Source organism: Lissotriton helveticus, chromosome 7 (assembly GCF_964261635.1).
Source record: "Lissotriton helveticus chromosome 7, aLisHel1.1, whole genome shotgun sequence".
Lineage (NCBI taxonomy): Eukaryota > Metazoa > Chordata > Amphibia > Caudata > Salamandridae > Lissotriton > Lissotriton helveticus.
This window is the reverse complement of record NC_136068.1, coordinates 591,679,238-591,702,283: the sequence shown is the minus strand read 5'-3', so window position 1 is coordinate 591,702,283 and position 23,046 is coordinate 591,679,238.

Below are 23,046 nucleotides of genomic sequence, written 5' to 3'. Positions count from 1 at the left end.
GTACCGAGATGCCACACACATGACATACAGATATGTTCACAGGACATGCTCATTGAATGCTGCCCAGCCATGCACACAGTGAGACTACACACACACACACAGGTGGATATGTGATGTATGTAGTGGCCAGACATGCATAGGACTGGAGATGTGTGCAAGCCACAGCGGGGGTTCAGTGCAGTCATCCTGCATGTGTGTGAGATTATCAGGGACCCTGTACGCCCTCATAACTGCATGCAATCACATCTGCTTGGCCCATGCAGAGTGCCCATGTGTGGTGGACCCCAGGGTGGGATGGACAGAGATTACATTTGGTAATGAGTCTGTGTCTTGCTACTGTACTGATAGATGTTGGAACATGACACTGTGTCACTGATCGTTTCCCCCTCTTTTCTCGCATGCCTGCAGCTCAAGGTACACCAGCGTAAAGCCGTGTGGAGGGCCATTGCAGCAAAGGTGCGAGCCCTGGGGGTATCTAACCGACGACGCACCCACTGCCACAAGAGGTGGGATGACATCAGCCGACTGGCAAAGAACTTGGCAGAGATGGCCTTGGGGCTGCTACCATGCACTGGGCGTTTGGCACGGCGCAGCATGACACCACTGAGGGGCCGCATCTTGGCATTGACTCATCCTGAGCTGGATGCACGTCTGAAGGAGCATCAGCAGCAAGGCAGGGATGAGTATTTGGGGAGGGTGACTTTGGCAGGGAGCGGATGCATGTGTACAGGGTCTGTGGCAGCAGTGGCCTATGTGATGTTCGTGGGGTGGTGCTGTGCTGTGGCATGTGAGTGGCTGCTGGGATGGGTGCCAGTGTCATGCATTGGCCAAAACTGGCCTTACTAAGGTGATCCTCGCTGCTGTGCATTCCGATAGCCAGATGTGTTAGGATCTACATGGTCATTCAACATTGGGATAGTGTGGGGAATCTTTTTGGGGGTGAACAGCAGTGTTCACTATCTGAGTGTGACTTCATGTATGAGTACTTAGCATGCACCTTGATTGTTGAGGCCCACACATCTGACAACAATGTTCCCCAGAGTACAACATGGTGTTTGGCATGGGCTGCTTGCCATTGTGGACTGTCATGTCCTAATAGGTGTCTGTGTTGTCCCCTCCTGTTCCCTCATGGTCTGTCAGTGGCAATAAGTGGTGTGCCCACATCATGTCCCTAGGTGTGGGCTGAGCAAGTTGTGTGTCTGGTAGACTTCATCCACGGGCAGGGTATTGTACTGTGTGGCCTTAACATGGCTCAGTCATGGCAGATATTCAGGGTTACATGCACTGTTGTGGTCTATGTAGTGAGTTGCTGCAATGTGATTGCAGAGTGTGGTGGTCAACATGTAGATTTGGTCATCTTCTGTACTGCATTGATGACATTACCCAACCCTGCATCTCTCTCTCATGCAGATTCACCAGTGGACAAGGAGGGACAGAAGCCAGAAACCAGTGGTGGCGAGAGTAGCACTACAGCTGCACAGGAGCCCAGTGACACAAAGGTCACCAGCGCATCAGAGGGAACCATAGTATGCAGGAGGAATCCCTGCCTGAGACACAAAGTACAACATCATCTGATGCCAGCGAGGATGCATCTATGTTGGCAGGCACAGGGAATGGGGACTCTACATCATCTTCTACCACCCAGCGGCCAGTGCCCACCCTCCCATCCACTTCCTCTGGTACTGCCCGTGTCCATGTCAGTAAGAGGGGACTAGTTACATTCACACCTGGCACCGCTGAGCCTGCACCTGTCCCCCCGGCTGCCCTCAGTGCTGAGTCTGTTGAGCTCTTGCGCCAGCTTTGTGTGGGCCAGACAGCCCTGCTCAATGCCTTCAGTGACCATGACAAAAAATGAGGCCAGGTGGTTGCCTACATGGATGGCATACACTCTGACGTGGGTGGGCTACACCGTACTGTCCAGGCTTTGTTATCCACAGTGACATCTGCCCTTCAACAGGCACATACTCCCATTCCTGCTCCAGTGCCTTTGTCCACCCCCCAGTCAGTGGCCACATCAGATGATAGTGACCACGGTTCCCATGAGTCACAGTCACGATACAGCACAAGACGCACCCAACAGAAACAACCCAAGCAGGCCCGCCCACAGACACCATCCCCACAGAAGAGCAGAGCCAGCCCAGAATGCAAACACAAGAGCCCGTCAGGGAAGAGCAAGGCCGAAAAAGCAATGAAGCAGACATCAGGCTCACATGCCTCAGAGGCATCACCAGCGAAGGACTCTCCTGTCCTTAAAATTTCATGCAGAGCTAGGCATGCAGTGTCTATGCCCACTGAGGAGGTGTTGTATGGCAAGGGTACACCTAGGAAGGACTCAGGGCCACATTCCCCTGCCACATCAACTCCAATTCCAAGCCCAGTGAAGCAGGTGAAGGAGGGCACTGTAGGGGCTACCCCTGGAAAACAGGCAAAGGAGGGCACTGTAGGGGCTACCCCTGGCAAATAGACAAAGGAGGGCACTGTAGGGGGGACACCTGGCAAACAGGGGAAGGAGGGCACTGTAGGGAGTACACCTGGCAAACAGGGAAAGGTGGTCCAGAGGCGTAGCCAGACAAAGCGTTCTGCAGGATCCAGCACGTCACCAGAGGGAGTGCCAGTGTCTGCTCCTGATGCAGGTCTTTTGGTGTGTGTGCCTGTTGTGTCATCACCGGTTCCCATTGACCCCAGTACAGGGAAGGCATTTCGAATTCCCAAGAAGTGGAAAGGCACCCCTCAAACCTCTCTCATCCACACTGTGTCACAGGTCTGCATGACTCCACCTCCAGGTGCCACTACACCACCTGGTTCAAACAGCCCTCAAGCTTGCCAAGCCACTGATAGCCCTACATCACCTGGGCCTCTCTCTCCCCAGTCATGTGGTCCTGCTGTCCCCGACACACAGCCAGCTCCAAGTCCACCTGACATCCAAGAGTGAGTTGCAATCCCCCACACACACCTGTCTCTCATACAAGTGTGCTAGTCCTGACCATTGTTTACCATCTAGGTGTGTTGCTGGCCATGGAAGGGTACAGTCAAACGCACTCACTGTGCAGCTTCTCATGTCCTGACTCTGCACTTTGCCATGCCCACTGGCCTTGTCATTCACTGCTGTTCTGCCCTTGCCTGTCCAGCTTCACATGTCCTGACTCTGCACTTTGCCCTGCCCACTGGCCTTATCATTCATTGCTGTACTGCCCTTGCCTGTGCAGCTTCTCATGTCCTGACTCTGCACTTTGCCATTCCCACTGGCCTTGTTGTTCTGCTGTGTTGAACTCTCCCCTGTACAGCCTCTCATGTACTTGCTGTGCCCCCTGCCGTGGACACTGGCCCTGTTGATCTGCTGTGTTGGACTCTCCCCTGTGCAGCCTCTCATGTACCTGCTGTGCCCCCTGCCATGGACACTGGCCCTGTTGCTATGCTGTGTTGGACTCTCCCCTGTGCAGCCTCTCGTGTACTTGCTGTGCCCCCTGCCATGGACACTGGCCCTGTTGCTCTGCTGTGTTGGACTCTCCCCTGTTCAGCCTCTCATGTTCTTGCTGTACCCCCTGCCATGGACACTGGCCTTCCTGTTTGGAGTTTGCCTGTGCAGATTATCTTGCATATGATCAGCATTTTGTGCCTTGCTCTTGTCTACTGTTGTTCTACTGTCACATCTGTGCAATATGTGAATAAAGACAGTTACTCCTGTTGTCTGTTTTGTCAGTGTCCTTGCTGATTAAAGTTATTTTGGTGTTGGCATTTGGTTGACTGTGCCCCATGCTCTATGTGTCACTTCAACATTGCCAAGCTCTTTGCCCACATCACATTTTTTAACAGCGTGACAGGGTCTTAGGTCCATTTAGACACTGATACTTGTGTTATCTGTGATGTCTATTTTACCTGTCATGCAGTTCTCTTTTTCGTGGTTTGCTATTGTTGGCTACATCGTTCACATGTCAGGTTGGGGTACACTGCCAGCACAGGGTGTGATGCTGTGCACAGGTTTGCATGCAGGCTGGGCAATGTCATCATGTACGTGTGTTATTCCTTTTTGTGTGCCCAGCTATGTATGTGTATGGTCATCTTGTGTTGGCCCTTAGTCTTGGTCCCATGGCCTACATGAGATATGTGCTCTTGGGTGGTCAAGAGGTGTGCAGTGTGAAGGGTGTGACTTTGTAGGGGTGTGGATGTGTGGGTGCCCCTGAATTGTGAAAGACACACATGTGTCACCCAGGAGTTGTGTGCCTGTTGTTTGGATTGTTCTGCCCTGTAGATATGGTTGTATGCACATGTGTGAGTTGTCTGTTGGGCACTGTGCAGTGTGTTGGTGTGTCCGTGCTGTTCTGTCTGACTCCTACTTGTTGTTTTTGTCACTTATGAGTGTGCAGAGTGTGTGACTTGCACATCAGTGTTGTGTTTGTTTGATCATCCATGTGTCTTGATAGTGTTTGTGTAGACTGTGCAGCCCTGCTGCTCCACACTGCCATTGTGGTTGTGTTTCTCATGGATTGCAGGCACATGGGACCTTTTATCCTCCTGTATGGCATGGTGTGTGTGGTGTAATGCCATCCCCTATGTGTGCCACCTATGCCTGCCCATTGTGAGTCTGCACTCCCTCTATTTGAGTATGGTAAACACCTTACATGTCAACTACTGACATGCAAGGCAGTTCACTTTGATGTCAGCTGTCCCCTTGGTTTACATGTGTGTGTGCTTCCCCATCACTAAGTTTGTGACACTGTGCTTTGTGGTGCAGTTCTTGGGCCAAGTGTGATGTTTCACTATAGACATTGCCCCAATGGTTTATGTGTGATGTTCTTGTGCTATTAATCAGTGAGGATTGCTCATGTGCACTTCAGCTGTGTTTGCTTCCCAGTGCTCTGGTCAAGATGGTTCTGCTCTTATATCCCAGAGTGGTGCATCTGTTGTTGTTGTTGTTAGATGTATGTGTGTTGGCTGTGGTATTCCTTCACTTCCTGGGTGTGCTGTTGTTTTGTGCTGTGCTGATATGTGTTGTGTGTGTTGAGGTTGTGTCAGTCATGTCTGTGTGTGACTGTTCTGCTTGGTGTGCATACACTGCTTGTGCATACAGTGCTGTGTGTATGTGGCCGAGGGCATTGCCTGCTGTGCATCCCCTGATGTCCTGTAGAGTTTGTTCATTTTTGATTTCATGTGCATCTGTAGTTGGTTTCATGTGGCAGTGTAGTTCTGTGATGGTGCACTTCTTGTGTGATTTGTGGTATGTTGAGTGTGTTTTGGTCCTGAGTGATGAGGTTGTACACTCCTGTTGTGTCTGTGCTCCCATTGCCTTTCAACAGTTTTACTGACAGGGTATGTCTGCTTCTGATGGGGTTCTGTGTGTGTTTCTGTATTGTTTTTGGTTGTGTGTTGTTTCTGGGCAGACATCTGTTCAGGCATCCCTGTGTGTGTGTTATGTTTGTGGCTACACCCAGGGTGTGTGTTTGTGTGTGTATGTACTGGCAAGTATTGGCAGCCTTCAGTGTGTGTGGCACTGTTGTTGTGTGGTGTGTGTTCCTGTGCAGCCACTCCTGCAGTGGCTGTCTCCCTGGTTGTTTGTTGTGTGCTGCAGGGTGTGGATTGAGCTTGCTTGTTGCTGTGCTTGTTACTTGTTGCTGTGCATGGGGGTGCACAGGGTGGGCACATGGCCTGTGCCTTCATGGGGTGTGTTGATGTGTGGTGGGGGGAGGTGTGTCCCTGTGGTCTTTGTGCCCTGTCCATGCCTTGGACTGTCTGCATTGTGCGCATGTATTGACCGCTGTGGTGATGTGACTGGGATGTTGCTGCAAGTTTGCAGTCGATGTGTGTCCAGGATGCAGTGGGGTGACTTGGTGGCAAGTGGGTCATGTGTGGGTGCCCTAGTGGATGTGTTGATGCCCCCAGCAGGGTGTCTGTTGTGCATTTGGACTCTGTGTCAGCCCGTGTGTTGTGTGTTGAATTTGTGTAGTTGCGTACCTGCAGTGGCATCTGCGGCGGCCCATGAGATGATAGTGCTATAGCAGGTACAGCACCGGGAACACGTGTACAGGGCCGGTCCTAGGCATGGGCGGTATGGGCAGCTGCCCAGGGCCTCGCGCTCAGGAGGCCCCACCGCCGGCCCCGCAGAGTAGACCACAGAGCAGGGGGCCCGATATGAAATGCAGGAAAAGCGCTGCGCGCACTCGCGCAGACAGTAAGGCACTTAGAGGGGCCTCACATCTTCCCTTTCGCCCGTGGCCTCAGAAGGCCTAGTACCGGCTCTGCACGTGTAGGGCAGGGTCCATGGCAGTCGTGATGGTTGAGAGGACCGGGACTGCGGTATCGCGCTCCGCTGTCGAGTTTCCGCTGTCTCGGGTTGGGCGGTGTCTCCGCTGCGGTGAGTCTGCTTGTTTGGGCCATCCTAATTTGTGGAGCGGGGCGGACGTCATTCTGCACGGCGGAGAGTCTCCATTGGCTCCCACCGCCACGGTGGCAGGCGCACTTTGATGGCGGTGCGCTTCGCTCCGCGGCGGACGGGAATTGACCTATGTTTTGCAATACTAATATGGCGGGCGTATTTCCCGCTGCTTGTGGGCAGAAAAAGGCATTTTTACACCCCGCCAGCACCATGTTGGTGCCACTGCCGGACATTCTAATGGACCCCTAAGTGTTGAAGTTAAATTGTATTATATATTTAATGGCAATCAAACTTTGATACAGAGTAAACAACACGTCTTGTGTTGGGCTGCAAATAATGACCCTGGAGGGAGCCAGTAAGTGCATATTTTGTTACATTTGTCACCTCAAACCACCAACCTCCTTGATGCCTTTTAAAAACATAAATGTCGCATACACAATCATTAGCATTCAGCACATCTTAAGTCAGCTACCTTTTAGGTTTGACTTGATGACACCTCCACCAATCATGGCAGATGTTTCCATACGATATACACAAATGGACCAGGACACAAGTTTGTAGAATTGCTTGCATTTGTTTGAAAGAAAGAGATACGCAATTATGCCATCCAGGTGTTAGATATGCCATTACAGATGAGCTTGAGGTAATATAAAATGTTGTTACAACTAACTTTCTCAACTCGGATGGCACGGAAGCCTTACTGGGCAATTTATGCCACAATACATCACTGCTCTCTGCAAGTTGGTACCAACCCGGTGCTTAATTTGTAAAAAAATAAGTGCCAGGGCTCTCATCAGGAGGCAGCTTGCACCAGCCCATTTCTCTTGTTAGTGCCCCCTAAAACAAAACCATCTACTAACCATGAAAGTGGGGTGAGGACGTGGTGTAATGGCCAGAGTTGGAACCAGGTTCGAGTCTTGGCTGCGGCTCAACATCCTGTGATTCTGGGCAAATCACTCAATCTCCCCCTGTATATGAATGTGTCCTTAACTAGTGCTCCTGAAAAGTGCCGGTGCTGAGCACCGGAAAACACTGGCTCAAATTAGTCACTGTTTATAAGGTGCAGATTAGAGTGAGATATAGTTTTTGCTTATTTGTATGCCATTGTAACAGAAAATAAATATAGCCAAAAATACGTTATTTAGTGCCACTGTACTAACAGACATACATTATTACAGGGCAAAGGTCAAATTCTAGTTTTTACCACAGAAAGTTGAAAGGATGAAAACATTTTTTTACTTCGTCACACCCTGGCTGTAACAATTACATTACACAGGTAAACAACTGTCTCATGTATCTCTTCAGTGCAATCTTACACCATTACATCTGGGTTTTAGTTAACCCCTTCCATGCTCATGACGAGCTCAGCTTGTCATGGCATATACCTCTCAGGTGCTCATGATGAGCTCAGCTCGTCATGACCACACCCGTTTTTATTGCTGTCCAGCACAGCAGGGGAAACTCTCTAGCAGGGATGAGGTTAAATACCACCTTCCATATTCGCCTCTTGTGAGTCATGGCCCACCCCCAATCTCAACTTTGGTAATAAATAGCGTATCACACGCTGCATATCTACTCTGCATATATGCACAAAAGAAAGCACAGCAAAGAATTAGAGAGGCAACCGGGCACCTTTTCATCTGAATTTCAAGAATGGTGTGCACTACTTTTTCTCCGGTATTATCTATGTGCCAAACAGAGGAGTGCAATTCTATCCCTCAAGTAAAATGGTAATAAAATGCATTCTAATGAGACCCCTGGATAATAAGTAAGTTTCTGTCTGTGAAACACGCAGGTGGCCTGGTGCTAAAATACCACCCTGCTTAACCCCTCCCATGCTCATGACGAGCTGAGCTCGTCCTAACGGCTCCAACGCTCGCACGTGGGGCTAATTCCCCCTTTGTGCTGAGTGTGCCAAAGAAACGGGTGTGGCCGTGAATAGTTCAGCTCGTCATGAGCACACGACCCCCGTGGCTCATGACGAGCGGAGCTCGTCATGAGCACCGGGGCGCTGTGCGCGCCCCCCCGCCCCCCCGCCCCCCAGCACAGCGGGGGAATTACCCCCACGGCCAAGGGGTTAAGGGGACGCTGTCAGAGGCTTGGGGCTTGAGGCGATGTTTTTGCAGCCTCTGGGCCGTCTCAGTAAAGCTGTCTCTTCTAGATTCAATAAATCCATCAAGCCGGTTTCACTTTTTTTCAGACATCACAAACTAGGGCCCCACTGAATCTGTATAATTATCAAAGGAGAATTTCCTAAATGTGAGTGCTTGGAGAACCACTACATTCTGTCATTAATTTATTTATTTAGGAGTTTTATATAGCGCTAGCTGGACCTGAGGGTATCGGAGCGCTTTACAACATGTACAGTCAGATGCAATTATACGGTACAGATAGTATGATAGTCCATGGAGGATTGAGCAGCATATGGTTCAGATAGGAGCGCGGGCAGGCGAGGGGCGGGTAGGGTGACGATCCTTCTGGACGAGCGTCTAATTCGATTCTATGCATAGCCAGGTCGGAGGGACCGAGAGGTTTTCTGGGTCCAATTCAAAGTTCGCTGTCAGAAGAATATGGAGAGCTGGAGAGCCGTGACAGTTGCAACCTTGTAGCTTATCATTTCGCTCGGGAGCAGTCTAGGAAGAGGGCTTTGAGCAGGTTCTTGAATTTAGGGAATGAGGGGGTCGTTCTGATGCGGGGGGATGGAGTTCCAGATTTTAGGGGCGTTACCAGCGTAATATTTGGCTGCAGTATTCTGCTTGTGAGTTTTCAGGGGGATGAGCAGTAGAGTGTTGGAGCTCCTGAGGTTCCTGGACTGGCCGGCTCTTGTGAGTTTAGCGGCTAAGTATTCCGGTTTGCCTGTGTGTAGGGCTTTATGCGTGAGGCAAGCTGTTCTAAAGCTGGCTCTAAGATCCAATGGGAGCCATTTAAGTTTCTTGAGTGCAGGAGAAATGTGGTCGAATTTCTTAGTTCCTGTGACCATTCTTGCTGCAGCATCGAAGGTTGTTTTTAGGGGTGCTAGGTGAGATTTTGTTGTTCCGGTCAGAGCTGGGATCCCATAGTCGATTCTGGAGAGCACCAGTGCTTGCGTGGCTTGTTGGAGATCTTTAGGAGGAAGGAAGGGTTTTATTTTATATAGTAGTTTCAGGTTGAGAAAGGCACTTTTGGCGGATTTCGAAATGTGTTTTTCAAGTTAAGTTTCGGGTCTAGGGTAAAACCTAGAGATTTAATCGAATCCGCTGGGAAGAGGGTACCATTGAGGACATCAATGGCTTTCAGCCATTCTTCAATTTGGGGGTTTTCGTCTCTGTTGGAGATGAGGAGTACTTCAGTTTTCTCTTGGTTGAGTTTCAGGTGGTTGTCATCTTTTGCCCTCTCTGTAATCCCACCCCGAGCTGGGAGAGACACTGGGCTAATCACAAAACTGGACTTCGTGTGAGCAGCCCCAACAAGGAACTGGTGGTGCTGAGTGCCTGCTAGCCAAGGTGCATGTGCACGTGCGGCTGAGGGGTCGGAGGCTGCTGAACAGAAACCAAGAATTCAGTTACTGGCAGAATAATAAGCTTTTTCATATGTATGCAAGATCGTGCTAACAGAGACACCAATTAAATGCAAGTGCGGTGTGAGGAAAACTATGAAAACTTAACGTAGTCTGCCCGGCCTGGGACAGAAGAAGGCTGGATAAAGGGCAGCAGGAGCGGGTGCAGGGCCCTTAAAGTTTAAACCCGTTACCCTGGACTTAATCAACGAGCCAGAGCTAACCACGCCAGTGACCTTCGCAGACAGTGTCACGATACCCAACACACTCCCCAACAAAAAAAGCAGCGTTGGTACTTACGGTTACTGCTGCTGGTGGTGGGCAGCCGGGAACTGGCCGGCCTGCCAGGCTTTATTCAATAGGCGGCCTAGGCCTGCTGCTGCCTGCACTCGATGTCGGGATAGTTGATAACTCTTGGCGGGATGGTGCATGCGGGTGTGCCGGGGCGTGCGGGTGTGCTGTGGTGTGCCGCATAGCACGGACCTTCCCTCGCAGAACAAAACCAAGCCCCTGCCCAATCAGTGTCTCCCGGCCGGGCCTGCCCAGTGCAGCAACACTGAAGGGATGCAGCCCGCCACACGCCGCCTAACGCAAATTTGAAAGGCGCATCATCATTAGAATAAATAAATAAAATGAGTTAGACGGTCTGCGCGTGCCGAGTCTGAGCCTGCCTGAGGTAACTTAATTTTACATACTGACTACTGTAGTAGTCTCTAGTCTACCCACATTCATATTGTCTGACAGTGCAGAGTCAGAGTTGCAGTGGCGTGGTGTTAGCTAGTCCCAGCCCTGATAAATAAGTGCCAGTGCTAAGCACCGGAAAGCACCGGCACAAAGTAAGCACTGTACCAACCAAAACAGGAAACACTAAATTTGGCATTAAATCCACTAAAAATGGTTCCATGTGGTGACGGCGGAGCTGAAACAAATCAGTTTCAACCTGTAATGCAAGTTGTACAAGACTATTTCAACTGAAGATAAGCCCTCTCTGAAACATACCTGTAAGACCTCCATAGTGCCATAAGGGGAGCCAAAAAGTCTTAATTTACAAAATTCAACCAGCAGGTCTGACTGAATAAGAGAAATCTTCAGCATCTTTCAAGAACTGTCTAACCCAGATACGCAGAAGAACAACCCCTGAGCATCACAACAATATTGTGACAAAACTCCTGGAATTCTTTTGTTCAAAATTAGCACAATCGGTGACTCCAACATTACTGCCCTGTACCATCTGCCTGACACTCTCTCTCCTTTCTTCACAGGTTTCATCCTTTCTCTGCCTCTGTCTATATGTGCTATATTGCTATTGCTTCACTGCGAGCACTTAACCTTCCCTGTTAGCTCTGGCATGGCATTTAAATGGCATATTATTTAGGAGCGTAGGCATAAACAATAGGAAGATGGGAGCCCATAAGGTAGTAATTATAGGTATCCCCTTTCAGTGCATTAGTCATTTCAGCCAATTTATTCCAAAATTGTGCTTTAAGTGCACTTTTTGATTTAATTGTTCTCAAAACTTTCTCGGGCTGGAGGAACCTACTATCAAACCCTTACTTAAGGAAGACTCCTTTGCTGAAAATTCAGATGCGGTATTACATCTGGCTTTCAGCAGTGGCAGTTGTGGATGTGGGTGGAGACAAGTGGGTGGAGCCAGTGGAGGAAGTGGGTGGAGCCGGGGGGAGGGGTGTGGTCTGCTAAACAAATTTGAGCACCTGCACTTAATATTTTACTAATTAAGCACTGGAAGAGGGCCCTCCATACTCTCTTCCAAATTTCTTAAAACGACTTGTAGTCGATAAGGCTTTTACCTGTAATGCTTCAGTATGATCTTTTCATGATAATTTTTCCCCGAACCCCATCCCTAGGTATTTGTATCTACTAACAACCTATACTTCTGCTTTGTGATGGAACCACTTAAACATCAACTTTTCCCCCTATGACAGCACCTTCGTTTTTCAAAATTAACAGTCAGCATTTTGCTTTTAAAATATTTTGTAAAAGCATCTGAATTTGTCTGCAAACCAATTTCTGTTATGCCTAAAATGACTAGGTCGTCAGCATAAAGAATACAACTAATATGGGTGCCATTCATCTCAGGGTGAAAAACATTTGATCTTCCAAATAAACTAGGTAAATAAGCTAAAAACAATGAAAATAAGAGTGGGGCATATGCCCATTCCTGTCTCAGGACATACATAATATGTATTCTTCTTGACTGTGATCCTTAGATAACGATTTCTGCCTGTGCCCAGGTTCCTCTATGTTTTTCTTCTAATAACAGGAGGAGGATCTGGGTATGGCATAGTTTCTTAGGTCTTCCCATAGCAATTCTTAATTGATAAAGTTGAACGCAAAACAGAAGTCCACAAAACAGCAACAAAGACTTTCTTTTTGATACAGGGATTTTTGACTTAAGGCCCGCAAACTAAAACAATTATCCATACTAAAGTGTCTCTCTCCTTAAACCCCCCTTGCTCAATCGGAATTACTGAGTTGAGCTCCGCCTGCTCTTTCAACAGCCCCACCCATATCTAGTCAAATAATCTGACTATAATTTTGTGCTAAAGAAGTGTCCCCTTTTTATATATTGGTTTGATAAGAGCATCCTCACAGCAATCCAGAAAAATGCCTGTCCTTTTATTTCTTTGAAACAATAGCTAGAACAAGCTGTACCACCAATCACTATTTGTTCAAAACTACTACCTCAGGTAGATTATCTAGGCCAGCTGCTCTTGTCAGTTTTGATGTTGTAATTGTTTTTTATTGTCTCCTTTCGAAACAGCCTCCTTTTTGATTCATATATATTAAATACAGATGGGCACTACATGTTCACAGCCTACCCCATTTTTTTCAAGGGCCCAGAACTTCTTAAAATTCCTCGACTCAATTACTTCAAACATGGCTTTACAGCATTTTTCTTGAAGCAACCTCTTCTTGATCTATATTAACCCTTTACATTCTCTTCGTGCTACAGTAAGCTGTTCTATAAACTCATTGTTTCTGGAAAGTCTTGTAGATTTTCAAATGTTCTTACCCGTATTTTTTAGCGCCTACATTCATCATCAAGCCTCAGGTTTTTATCATTCATCATTGATAACTTTATTTTGGTCAAGACAGACCATAAAAGTACACATAAAATAAGTACATAAAGCGCAGGATGTTAAAACAATAAATTACATATACAGTAAAACTTGAGGCTAAAATTGGATTAAACTTGATAGTTATCAGACTGTACAATACAATTAATAGATTAACACAACTATTATAGAAAGCCTCTCCGTCTACGCCACATACCAAACAAAAACCGTGATACAGCAAAGACGATGGGAGGGTGGGTATCATATCTTAGGCTTGGGCACATTGGGTAAAACCTAAGTTCCTACAGAGTGGAATCAACCAACATTTCCTTATTGTCTGGTAGGCTGGACAAAAAAACAGAACATGGCATACATCTTCTAGCTTGTAATTACATACCGGGCATACAATGTTCTCTGCGTTAGCCCATTTACATGTAAATGCCCTAAGCGGGAGGCTGCCAATCCTAAGCTGCATGTAGAGTTTCCTTGCAAGGGAAAGATAAATTAAGTTAAAAAAATATTCCATTCTCGGTTCAATTTTTACTTGAAGGAACTCCACCATCAATCGTCCCAGAGTGGTACATCTCTGGAGAGATATTAGGTTCTGATTCCTGGCATAGCACAGCAGCTCAGCTTTCATTATCCTTGGGCAACTATCTACAGGGTTCTCCCATAGTTCAGGTAAGCCAATTTGCACACAGAGTGCCCTAATGTGTAGGAGCCACAGAATATTCTTGGTTTTTAAAGCGGCCCACCCCTCTGTGAATTCTTCTTCATAGGAAACTAGTTCAGGCACGGACCAGAGCCTCTTCCAATACATCAGCGGGCAGGCTGCTGCTGCCACCTCTAAAGGTTCCAACCCCAAGTCCATACGCAGGGGAATGAGTGGTGTGCTCGCTGGTAGGCCTAGTAAATTCCTCATAAAGGCATGTTGTACCCTCACGAGACTGGGTATACGTTTATGTCCCCATAATTCTGCACCGTACATAGAAGCCGCTCTGGCCTGGAGTTTATAAATTTCTACGACCGGTGCCGCAGGCTTAAAAAACGAAGTTCTATGGACTTTACTAATTCCCCCCACCACTTGGGACAGCCTAAGGCCCACCTTTGCTGTCTGAGGGCCCCAATCATAGTTTTCCGTTAGAGTAATGCCAAGTACTCGAAAGTCTTTACTCTTTCCAGATTTGTACCATTTAAAAGGGGGTTAGGGCGAGTTTTCTTAGGGGGATTAAAAATCATAAACTTGGTCTTATCCAAATTTATCTCTAGCCCACGCAGTATGCAGAAAGCTGCAAAGCCGTCCAAGGTGCGCTAAATGCCTGTTGATGTTTTAGATAACAACAAAGTGTCGTCTGCGAACATCAGAGTGGGCACCCGCCCGGTCACCAGCCTTGGGGCATCATTGTCTTTTACTCTCAGCAGATGATCAACTAGCCCATTTATATAGAGACAGAATAAAGTTGGGGCCAGGACACACCCCTGGCGTACCCCTTTCTTCACAGGGAAGCGAGCCAACAGTTCCCCGTGCCTCCCACACCTAATTGAGCGTAGTTATTCATGTGGAGTCTAATCAAAATGTCCAACAAATAGGTGGGTAGACCCATACCTAGCAATACGCCTCACAATTTTTCCCTTGGTAGTAAATCAAATGCGCCCCGCAGGTCCACAAAGATGAGGTAGAGGCTGCCACCCTCCACACACACCGTTTTCCAAAATAGTACCTGCAGCCTGGAAATTGTATCTATTGTGGAAATGCCCGTCTTAAACCCAGCTTGGAATATAGTCAGAATCCCATTTTGCTCTATCCACCCCTGGATTCTGTCTTTTGTGTGGTATCTATCAAGCTGATGGGCCTATAATTAGACGGGTTAAGGGACAGCCTTTTTTGTGGATAGGGACAATCTCTGCTTCAAGCCAGGTATCTGGCGGGTCATTCCCCTTAAGTATTGCATTAAATAAAACAGCCAAATATGGTGCCCAAATTTTAGGTTGTGCTCGGAATAAATCCCCAGGAAGCTTATCCAAGCCAGTGGCCTTGTTGGGTAGATGTTTGGTTATTGCTGTCTCAACCTCCGTAAGCAAAATGTCTAGGGGCCCACCCAAACGATACTCACACAGGGAAGCCACTATCCCCTCGCCCCGCTCAGTATCCAAGGGCCCCACCAATCGATGCTCATTGGGGGATTCTGGGGTAAGGAGCGGGCAAACCTCTTCCACATCCCCCATCACAGGAGCCAACAGCCCCTCCAATCTATGCTCATGGGGGTCCAAGGGTAGGGGACAAAGATAACTCTTCAGCGGGGTTAGCATATAATGCTCCAAAATGGGCTTCCCAAACTACAGGTTCTATATTTGCTAAGGTAGGTGGTCCACCCCCACGGTTCCCAGTACTAACAATGGCCCAGAACGACTTGGAGTCTTTGTTCAGGAGTGCTAATCTTAATTCTTCCCTTCTATTCACCTCCCAGTTCTTCTTTTCCCTGAAGACAACCTGCTTATACCTGAGCCGACACTGCTTTATGCTAACTCTATCCTTATCTTTTATTGCGACTAGCAGGTCTTTTTTTGCTTTCCGACAGGATGCGTCATACCAGGGGTGAGTTTGGGCTGGGGTAACCTTTGTTCTTCCACAAGGGTGGAACACGTCCGATAGTTTGGCAATCAACTGCTTGTGGATTTCTACAGGCCTAATCTGGGCCTCTCGGTCAGGAGCCTTTTCTCCCACCTCCCCCATTTCTATCAGCTGCGGTAGTGCCAGCTGGTATATTCCTGCAAGTTTAGTGGGCGAGTCCTGGAGTTTCGACCACTTAATTCGCCGCCGATTGTTAGATAGCAGGAAAGGCGGTTGAGCAGAATTAGGCTCAGGGGCCGGGCTAGACAGACCAAAACTCCCAGGTTTCAATGTCAGAACCAGAGCATTGTGGTCACTATCGCTCCGCGGGTGGACCTTAAAATCCAAAACCCTGTCCCAATATCTGGCTTCAACCATTATGTAATCAATGATGGAGTTTTGCCCTAATCTGTTAAAAGTGGATAAGCCCGGTCTATCTGGTTCCACCCTCCCATTACATGCCCGCAAAGACGCTGTAAGGGATAATGATTTAATTTGGAGAACCAGGGGAGTCCAGGCTCTAACAGGGGCTATCCGCGGCTCAGGGATGCACCAGTACTGGTCCTCATCCTCCAGTTCGCCCAAATCTGAGCTACAAGAGGTTCAAACTGGCAGTTAAAATCTCCTCCAACTAATAGGGCTATTGCGGGGTCAAGGGAAGGAATAAACTGCCCTAGTATATCAATGGTACCAGATTCCTGCCCACCCTGCGAAGGCCTAGAATAAATATTAAGTAGGGCAACCTGAGTGGATTCAGGGAGTGTCAGAAGAACACATTGGACGTCGGGTGAGTTGGTTGGAATATGAACTGCCTTAGCACCCCAGTGCGTACCCAACCCAAATCAACAGGCCACCCGAGAGTCTCCCCCTACCCCGGGTTGTAGCCAGGATATCAAAGGTGGAAAAGCCAACCCTCACGGTCTCTTCCAGCGCCCATGTCTCCTGCATCAGACAGATGTCATGATTTTCTATAAAGAGTCCCCACTCAGGGATAGATAATTTATTTCTCAACCCTGCCAAATTCCAGGACAGGACTTTAATATTGCCGTCCTTAGCCCCAGGACTAGTTGGGCCTGGAACTTCCATTGGGCCGTGTTCACCATATGCAGCCCCACTAAGGCACGTCGGCCTCTCAATCACCTGCGTTCGTTCTATTGCTTCGCCCATTGGCAGCTTGGCAACAGAGCCAAATACACCCTCCTGCATCTCGGGCGATAGAGTATCAAAATCTACAGCCGGGTAATCCCTCCCCGTACTCTGCCCCACATTAGCCCCTATAGGTCCCCTGCCTTCGCACCCTCTTGATGAATAATAATAGGGGCACAGGGGGGATTAGCATCATCATTGCTCCCCATTCTCACTACTTGGGGGCCTAGTTCGCTGGCCACTGGCGGTGGGGGCGATTTGGCCTCCATGCGTCAATCCACTAAGTCTAAAGTGCTAAACCTGTTATTCTGGGGGAACAATGAGAGCAAGGGGGTAGTTGGTTGTGGGCCCTTCCACATTTTCACCCCTACTTTATCTCTGTATGGTGGTAGGTTCCGCACCCCCCTTAGCTGCCCACCTCTGTTTTGCTTGGGGCCCCACTGGGGAGCAGGATAAAAATAGGACAAATGTAGGGGTAGGATTTGTGTTTTAGACCCAACTGGGGCCCCGTTGCAGATATACTCCACTGCACAGATGTTCCTGAAGTTAATATTTACACAATTTCCTGCAATGGTTTTTGGCCTTACCCCTACCCAGTCAACCCGTCTTGCAAACAATATTTCACCAGAGACCTGTGGGGGAAGAGGCCTATTGAAATTGAGCCACTGTATACATTTATTTTTAAGATCAGTATACGCTTAATTTTTCCCCTTGTCTAGCGCTGGAACCCCGGCAAGCACCACCACATATGGTAATGAGGCTGGGGGGAGATCAATACGGGGTAGGGGTTTTACAAGCTTCTCCTCAGCAACATTTCTACAGACTTGAAGTTGCTCATCCAAGTGCCCTATTATCCCCCTAGATGCCCTACTTCTAGATGGTACGTTGTTGTTATCTTCAATTCTTTCCCTTAATGGTAGAGGAACAGGATTAATGGGCGGATTGTGGTTTGCCACCAACGGCGGTACAGTAGGTGTATTATTACTGTTAGGCAGATTACTGGAATTGGCTTCACCGTTTCCAGGTTGCTGCTCCCCATCACGAAGACCATCCCCCCCTAAAACTTGCGGATCTGCTCGCACCTGGGCAGGATCAGATCGTGACTCTAGATACAAAAGTCTCTTTTCAATCTGGGCGAGTCTATTATATATGGGGAGACAAGACCTTGTGAAAATAAGTTCCAATTTCGCCCAAAATGCAGTTCTTAAATCTGCCGGATCGACAACTCTGAAGTTCATTGGAGCAGTGGCCATCTGGGTAGCCTGTGGGGTTGTTGCTGGGATATTTGGGGGCCTTGTACTTGATCCCTCACTCTTGTTGTTCCCTTTTTTAAGCTTCGCTTTTTTATTTATTAGAAGGGCACCACCCACTTCCTTTTCACGACCGACTCTGCTACCACCTTCATGGCCTCAATTTTAGATTTCTGTAGGGATCTTGTTTTTGGTCTCATATTTGGAGGGCCTGATTCTTCATCATTAGGGTCAAGCGCACTTGTACTAACCGGTGCAGTGTTCATGCTTTCTCGTGAGGTTTCCAGGTCTTCGCTGCCCTGGGGATGTAAACTTCCCACCTCACTACAGCCAGCACCGATCCCAGGTTGTTGGTTTGGGGATATTACATGCAATATTGAGCCCAGGGATGAGCGTTTATCAAAGGTTGGATCCAGTGACAATCTTTTTTCAGTCAATTCAATTTCTCGCGAAAGCACAGATGATGCCCTGGTAATGAAACGATCCAAAGTGCCCACGAGGGAGCCACCCATGTTGGACTTCCCCCTCCTTCGCCTCATTATTGGTAGCCATAACACAGACTTCGGGGCAAATACCTCTCTAGATAATCGCCACTAAGGTTATCAGTCCGCCGCAATGCAGTGTAGTATTTAAATGCACTGACCTTACTTCCGCAGATGTTAGGGGGAGGCCCCGTCCCGTCCTCTACCGGGCTCGAACGGGCTAAAACGGGCCCGCCCTTGGCCCGGGCTACGCCCGGCGCGCCCGCACGCGTCCCGCGGGACAAGAATGAATGACTAGTTAAATACCCCTATTATGGTCAGGGGCGTGGCGGTAGTGCGGCTCTCGGCCCCGGCGTCTCCTGGGGAGCGTGGTTCTCCCCTGTCGTATGCCCCGCTGCTTCCAAAGTGTGGTGGCTTCTGCGAGCTTTGCTTTATTATATACTGTATAGCTCAGTCCCCAGCAGACAATAGCGCCAAAATTACTAATAAAATGCAGTAATATCAGGATAATGCCAAGAATGGTCCTTCTTTCCACAACTGTTTCCAAAAAAAAGGAAAGGGCGCTTTTAAACCATAATTATGCTATAATACACTAGCGCTGAAGTTCATATGCACTGGTATCTAACAACACTTTAACCGAACAGTTCCACATCCACGTTGCCCAGGCTGCTGAAATTGCATTTATCAAGCAGCACACGTCGTGTATTTTAACAGTAAACGCTTTCCCCAAGCCTTACTGCATACTGGGGAAGCACTCCGCCGACGCCCGCTCCAGTGCCACACGGACCTGAAATCCACTCCAAGCATCCCGAAACTTCCAATCCTTACCCTATTTTCCGTAAGTTTAATTACCTTTAGGTTAACTTTTAAACATGATATCACCCGTTTAATAATTTCCTCATAATAGGCAACACATTTTACTGGTACCTCCTCATCACCGAATGCAGTGAACTGTTGCTGGTAATTTTTTTAACAGCATTAAATCTGTCTCTGTTCAACTCGTTCTAAGGCGACTCCGTTGCTCCATTCTCAGAGGAGGACTTGATCTGTTTTTTGCTTGGACCCAGTACTTATTGCTATGTGCAGTGGGTGATGGTCACTACCTTCCATCTGCAACACGCATTTTATATCTTAACCAGGTAAAAAAGCATACTCAATGGGACAATTCTGGTTACCATATATAAAGGTTTTCCTACCAGGTGTGTTTGATGGAAACAGTCAATTTAAACTAACCAACCTATTTGAAGCAAGGAAGTTCCCCAATGATGCATCCCTCATGGTAACTGAGCTTTCTGTATAGGTTACGGGTCAATATTATATGCTAACAGGTCTTTATTCAATAAGTCAATCTTAGAAGGAGCCAATCTGTGATTAAAATCTCCCAACAAAATAATCAGCTGCTGAGAATATGTAGAAAAAATTCTAGTAAGATGCTTCCTGAAAAATTCTATTTCTGCGTCATATTCAAAAGGACCCATTACTTGTAAATAAACATTTATAACAATTAAACGCTCAAATGGCTTACTCTCATCATGCAGATATGCACCAAAGGCAAAAATCCAATTGCTTCTTGAACTAATGGAGATTTGTCACCACCTTGGTTGATATTAATGTCTGTACACCTCCCTGGGGGCAGTGTGATGCATTTTGCGTAGTCATCAGAGATACCTGTAAATAAGCATCCACCAAGGGAGGACCTAAGCTCAAGCAAGGCTCTTGGAAACACAGGGGGGCATATTAGCAAGAAGCTCGTTAAAATTACTGCCGTTTTAGGCGCAGGAAACTGATGTCCTGCACATCTGACCTGAGCTTCTATTGGAATTCTATAATGCATATTACCAAGCCCATTATCGCTGTTTACAGCAAACAGCGATAATTTTAACAAGCTTCTTGCTAATATGCCCCAGGATCTCTTGGAGTAAATTATATACTAAAAAAAATATTGTTTACTTAAACCATTAGCCCATGAATGTTCCAGGGGAGCATAGCAAGCCTGTGCATAGTAACCCTTCCCTAAACTACATCAATTAGGTCGTCATGGCCTTCAAACAGCCAGTGGTATCAGGTAAGAGATGAATACTCCTTTGGGCTGGGCCAAGTTGTGCTTGAATGAGACTCAATCTAATGGCTTACAGAGGTTGGTGGAAAAACGTTCAGTGGCTGAAACAGGCAGGCCCAAAGTCCAGCCTATGCTTATTGTTAACAATACACTGTTCGACAGCCGTGCTATTAAAAAACAAGACCTAAAAGAGCAACGGATACAGATATCCCCTCCTACCGGTGAAACAGGATATTGGGTTCTGGAGTGATGAAATTAAAGACATGCCCATCTACTGTGGGGCAAAGTCCATTCAGCAGGAGTGCGGTGGAGAGCAGTCTGTCTCCAGTGGTTCATCTTGGAGCACATATTACTAATACATGGCTACAGTTTGGCATGGTATTGAGATTTATAGACAGGACATTCCGCATCAAGGTGGCCGCTTTGTGTAATTAAGTTATCCATCACTGGGCTTACGAATGGCAAGTTTTCAAGATAGACATGGGGTACCATGGTGTGTTAACACATGTGGCACTGTGCTATGAACATTGCACCTCCTCATAAGCATGTTCTTTGCAATCTCTAGCAGCGACTGGTCCGACTCCTTGTTCAAGTGATTTGAATGTTTGGGTATTAGTGCATCCCATCACAAAAACCTCCTTGCCAGATTGGCACGTCCATATACTAAGTTGAATTAGCTTTAGAGAGGTGGCTAGTGTTTACTGAATCTGGTAAAGGAGTTTCCTCTCTCTCTTGCTATATCTCTCTCTCTCCCCCATAGACAGGTGCCCATCCATTCCTCAATTTTGAAGCACAGAAGACTTGGGAAAAGGTAGGGAGTTGACTTGTGATTTCCACCATTTTTGGGAACAGAGCTTACTTAACTCTGTTGGTGCATGTGTATAGTTCTCAAGCCTCCACATCTGATTCCTTTCCAATGTAGGCATAAAACTTAAAAGAAAACTTGAAAAAATACTGCTGTATTAGAAACTTTGAGAGATAAAGCAATACCTCATAATTTCGATAAGTGCCAAAGATGTATTGATCATCTGCTGCCAAGGAAACCTTGTAGTTTTATTGGAATTATTCTGTGCCCAATTTAAGTAGTTTTAGACATCATCTCATTCTGAAACACTTGGCTTCGACTATATAATATACATGGTAAATATTGTGCTTGGCAAGTACTGCCATCAGAAGTAATGTGTGCTCAGTAGACAGAATATCCCATTAAAGCGGCACTTCAATGGAATAATAGTATCTCTCAGTACTGTGCAATGGAATTGCGCTTCTCAGAATGTCGGCTAAGACCAAACACACCAAATATTGTGTAAACGTCATATCCAACTATAATCAATATGTCATCTCATGTTCTCTCCCTAATATATCCAGATTGCAACAGTTTGGAAAAACACCATAGTCCAGCCACCGCTCACTGGCAGTCCAACCTCCCCATTAAGACTTGGGCAGTTGGACCACCATGGGAACGGCCATTCCCTGGCGATGGTGTGGTGGTCCTGTGGCAGCAATATGCTTGGCGGGACCGCCGCAGTCCCGCCAAGCATAATATGAGTTTTCTCTCTGCCACGGTTTTAATGGCGTTTCCACCTCCATGACGACTGTGGTGAAGAGGAAACAAAGGGGGCTCTACAGAGGGATGTATGACATTACAACGCATGCTTTTACATCGCATGCTTTTACAATGCTGTTTTTACAACGCATACCATTACAACGCATAGTGCTTTTAGGCGCTGGATAGTGAATTGTTTAATTTACTATTCCAACTCCAGTCCCCGTGGATAGTAGGGAAGGTGTTGGATAGTACATTAAACACATTCCCTATCCTAGAGCGCCCCCCAGCGCAATGCGTTGTAATGGTTTGCGTTGTAAAAGTTGCGTCGTAAAGGCACTGCGTGGTAAAAGTTGCGTTGTAAAGGATGTTTCCCTCTACAGAGCGATGCGGTGCCTCACGCCATGGATGCACGCAGGGGGGCACAACATGTGTCCCCCTGTGTGCATGCACACAAGTTCCTTCCTTTGTGGTGCCCATTTTTAGAGGCACCACTGTGGGAACGCCAAAAACCAGCCCACCAGACAGGAAGAAACTACTAATCGGCGGAAGGTCAGACCACAAATTAGGCACAGTAGGAGCGTGGCAATGGCATTGCTCCAGCTCCCGCTGCGCCAAAAGTAACAATCAGCCCTTATGTGTGTAAATGTGTGATATGGTGAAGAGCATGCATTGAAGTACGAGTTCGACAATTTGGTATTAGTAGATAATTGGGTTAATATGTTAAAATTCAAGTTTTGCACTTTTTTAGTCATCATAACTGCAATAGTTCAAACAGTATGCTTAAAGTGTGCTCATTCTGCTGCAGTACTCTGACACTGCGAGATCATGCACAGTTAATTAAAAGAGTACCAGCACCAATTGTGAATCTGAGCTGTGCTTGAACAGCCATGGCATCGTTCAACTTAGAAGATGTGCTGCACAGACATATTCACCTATTTAGCACCATGCTTTATAGTAAATGTACTAT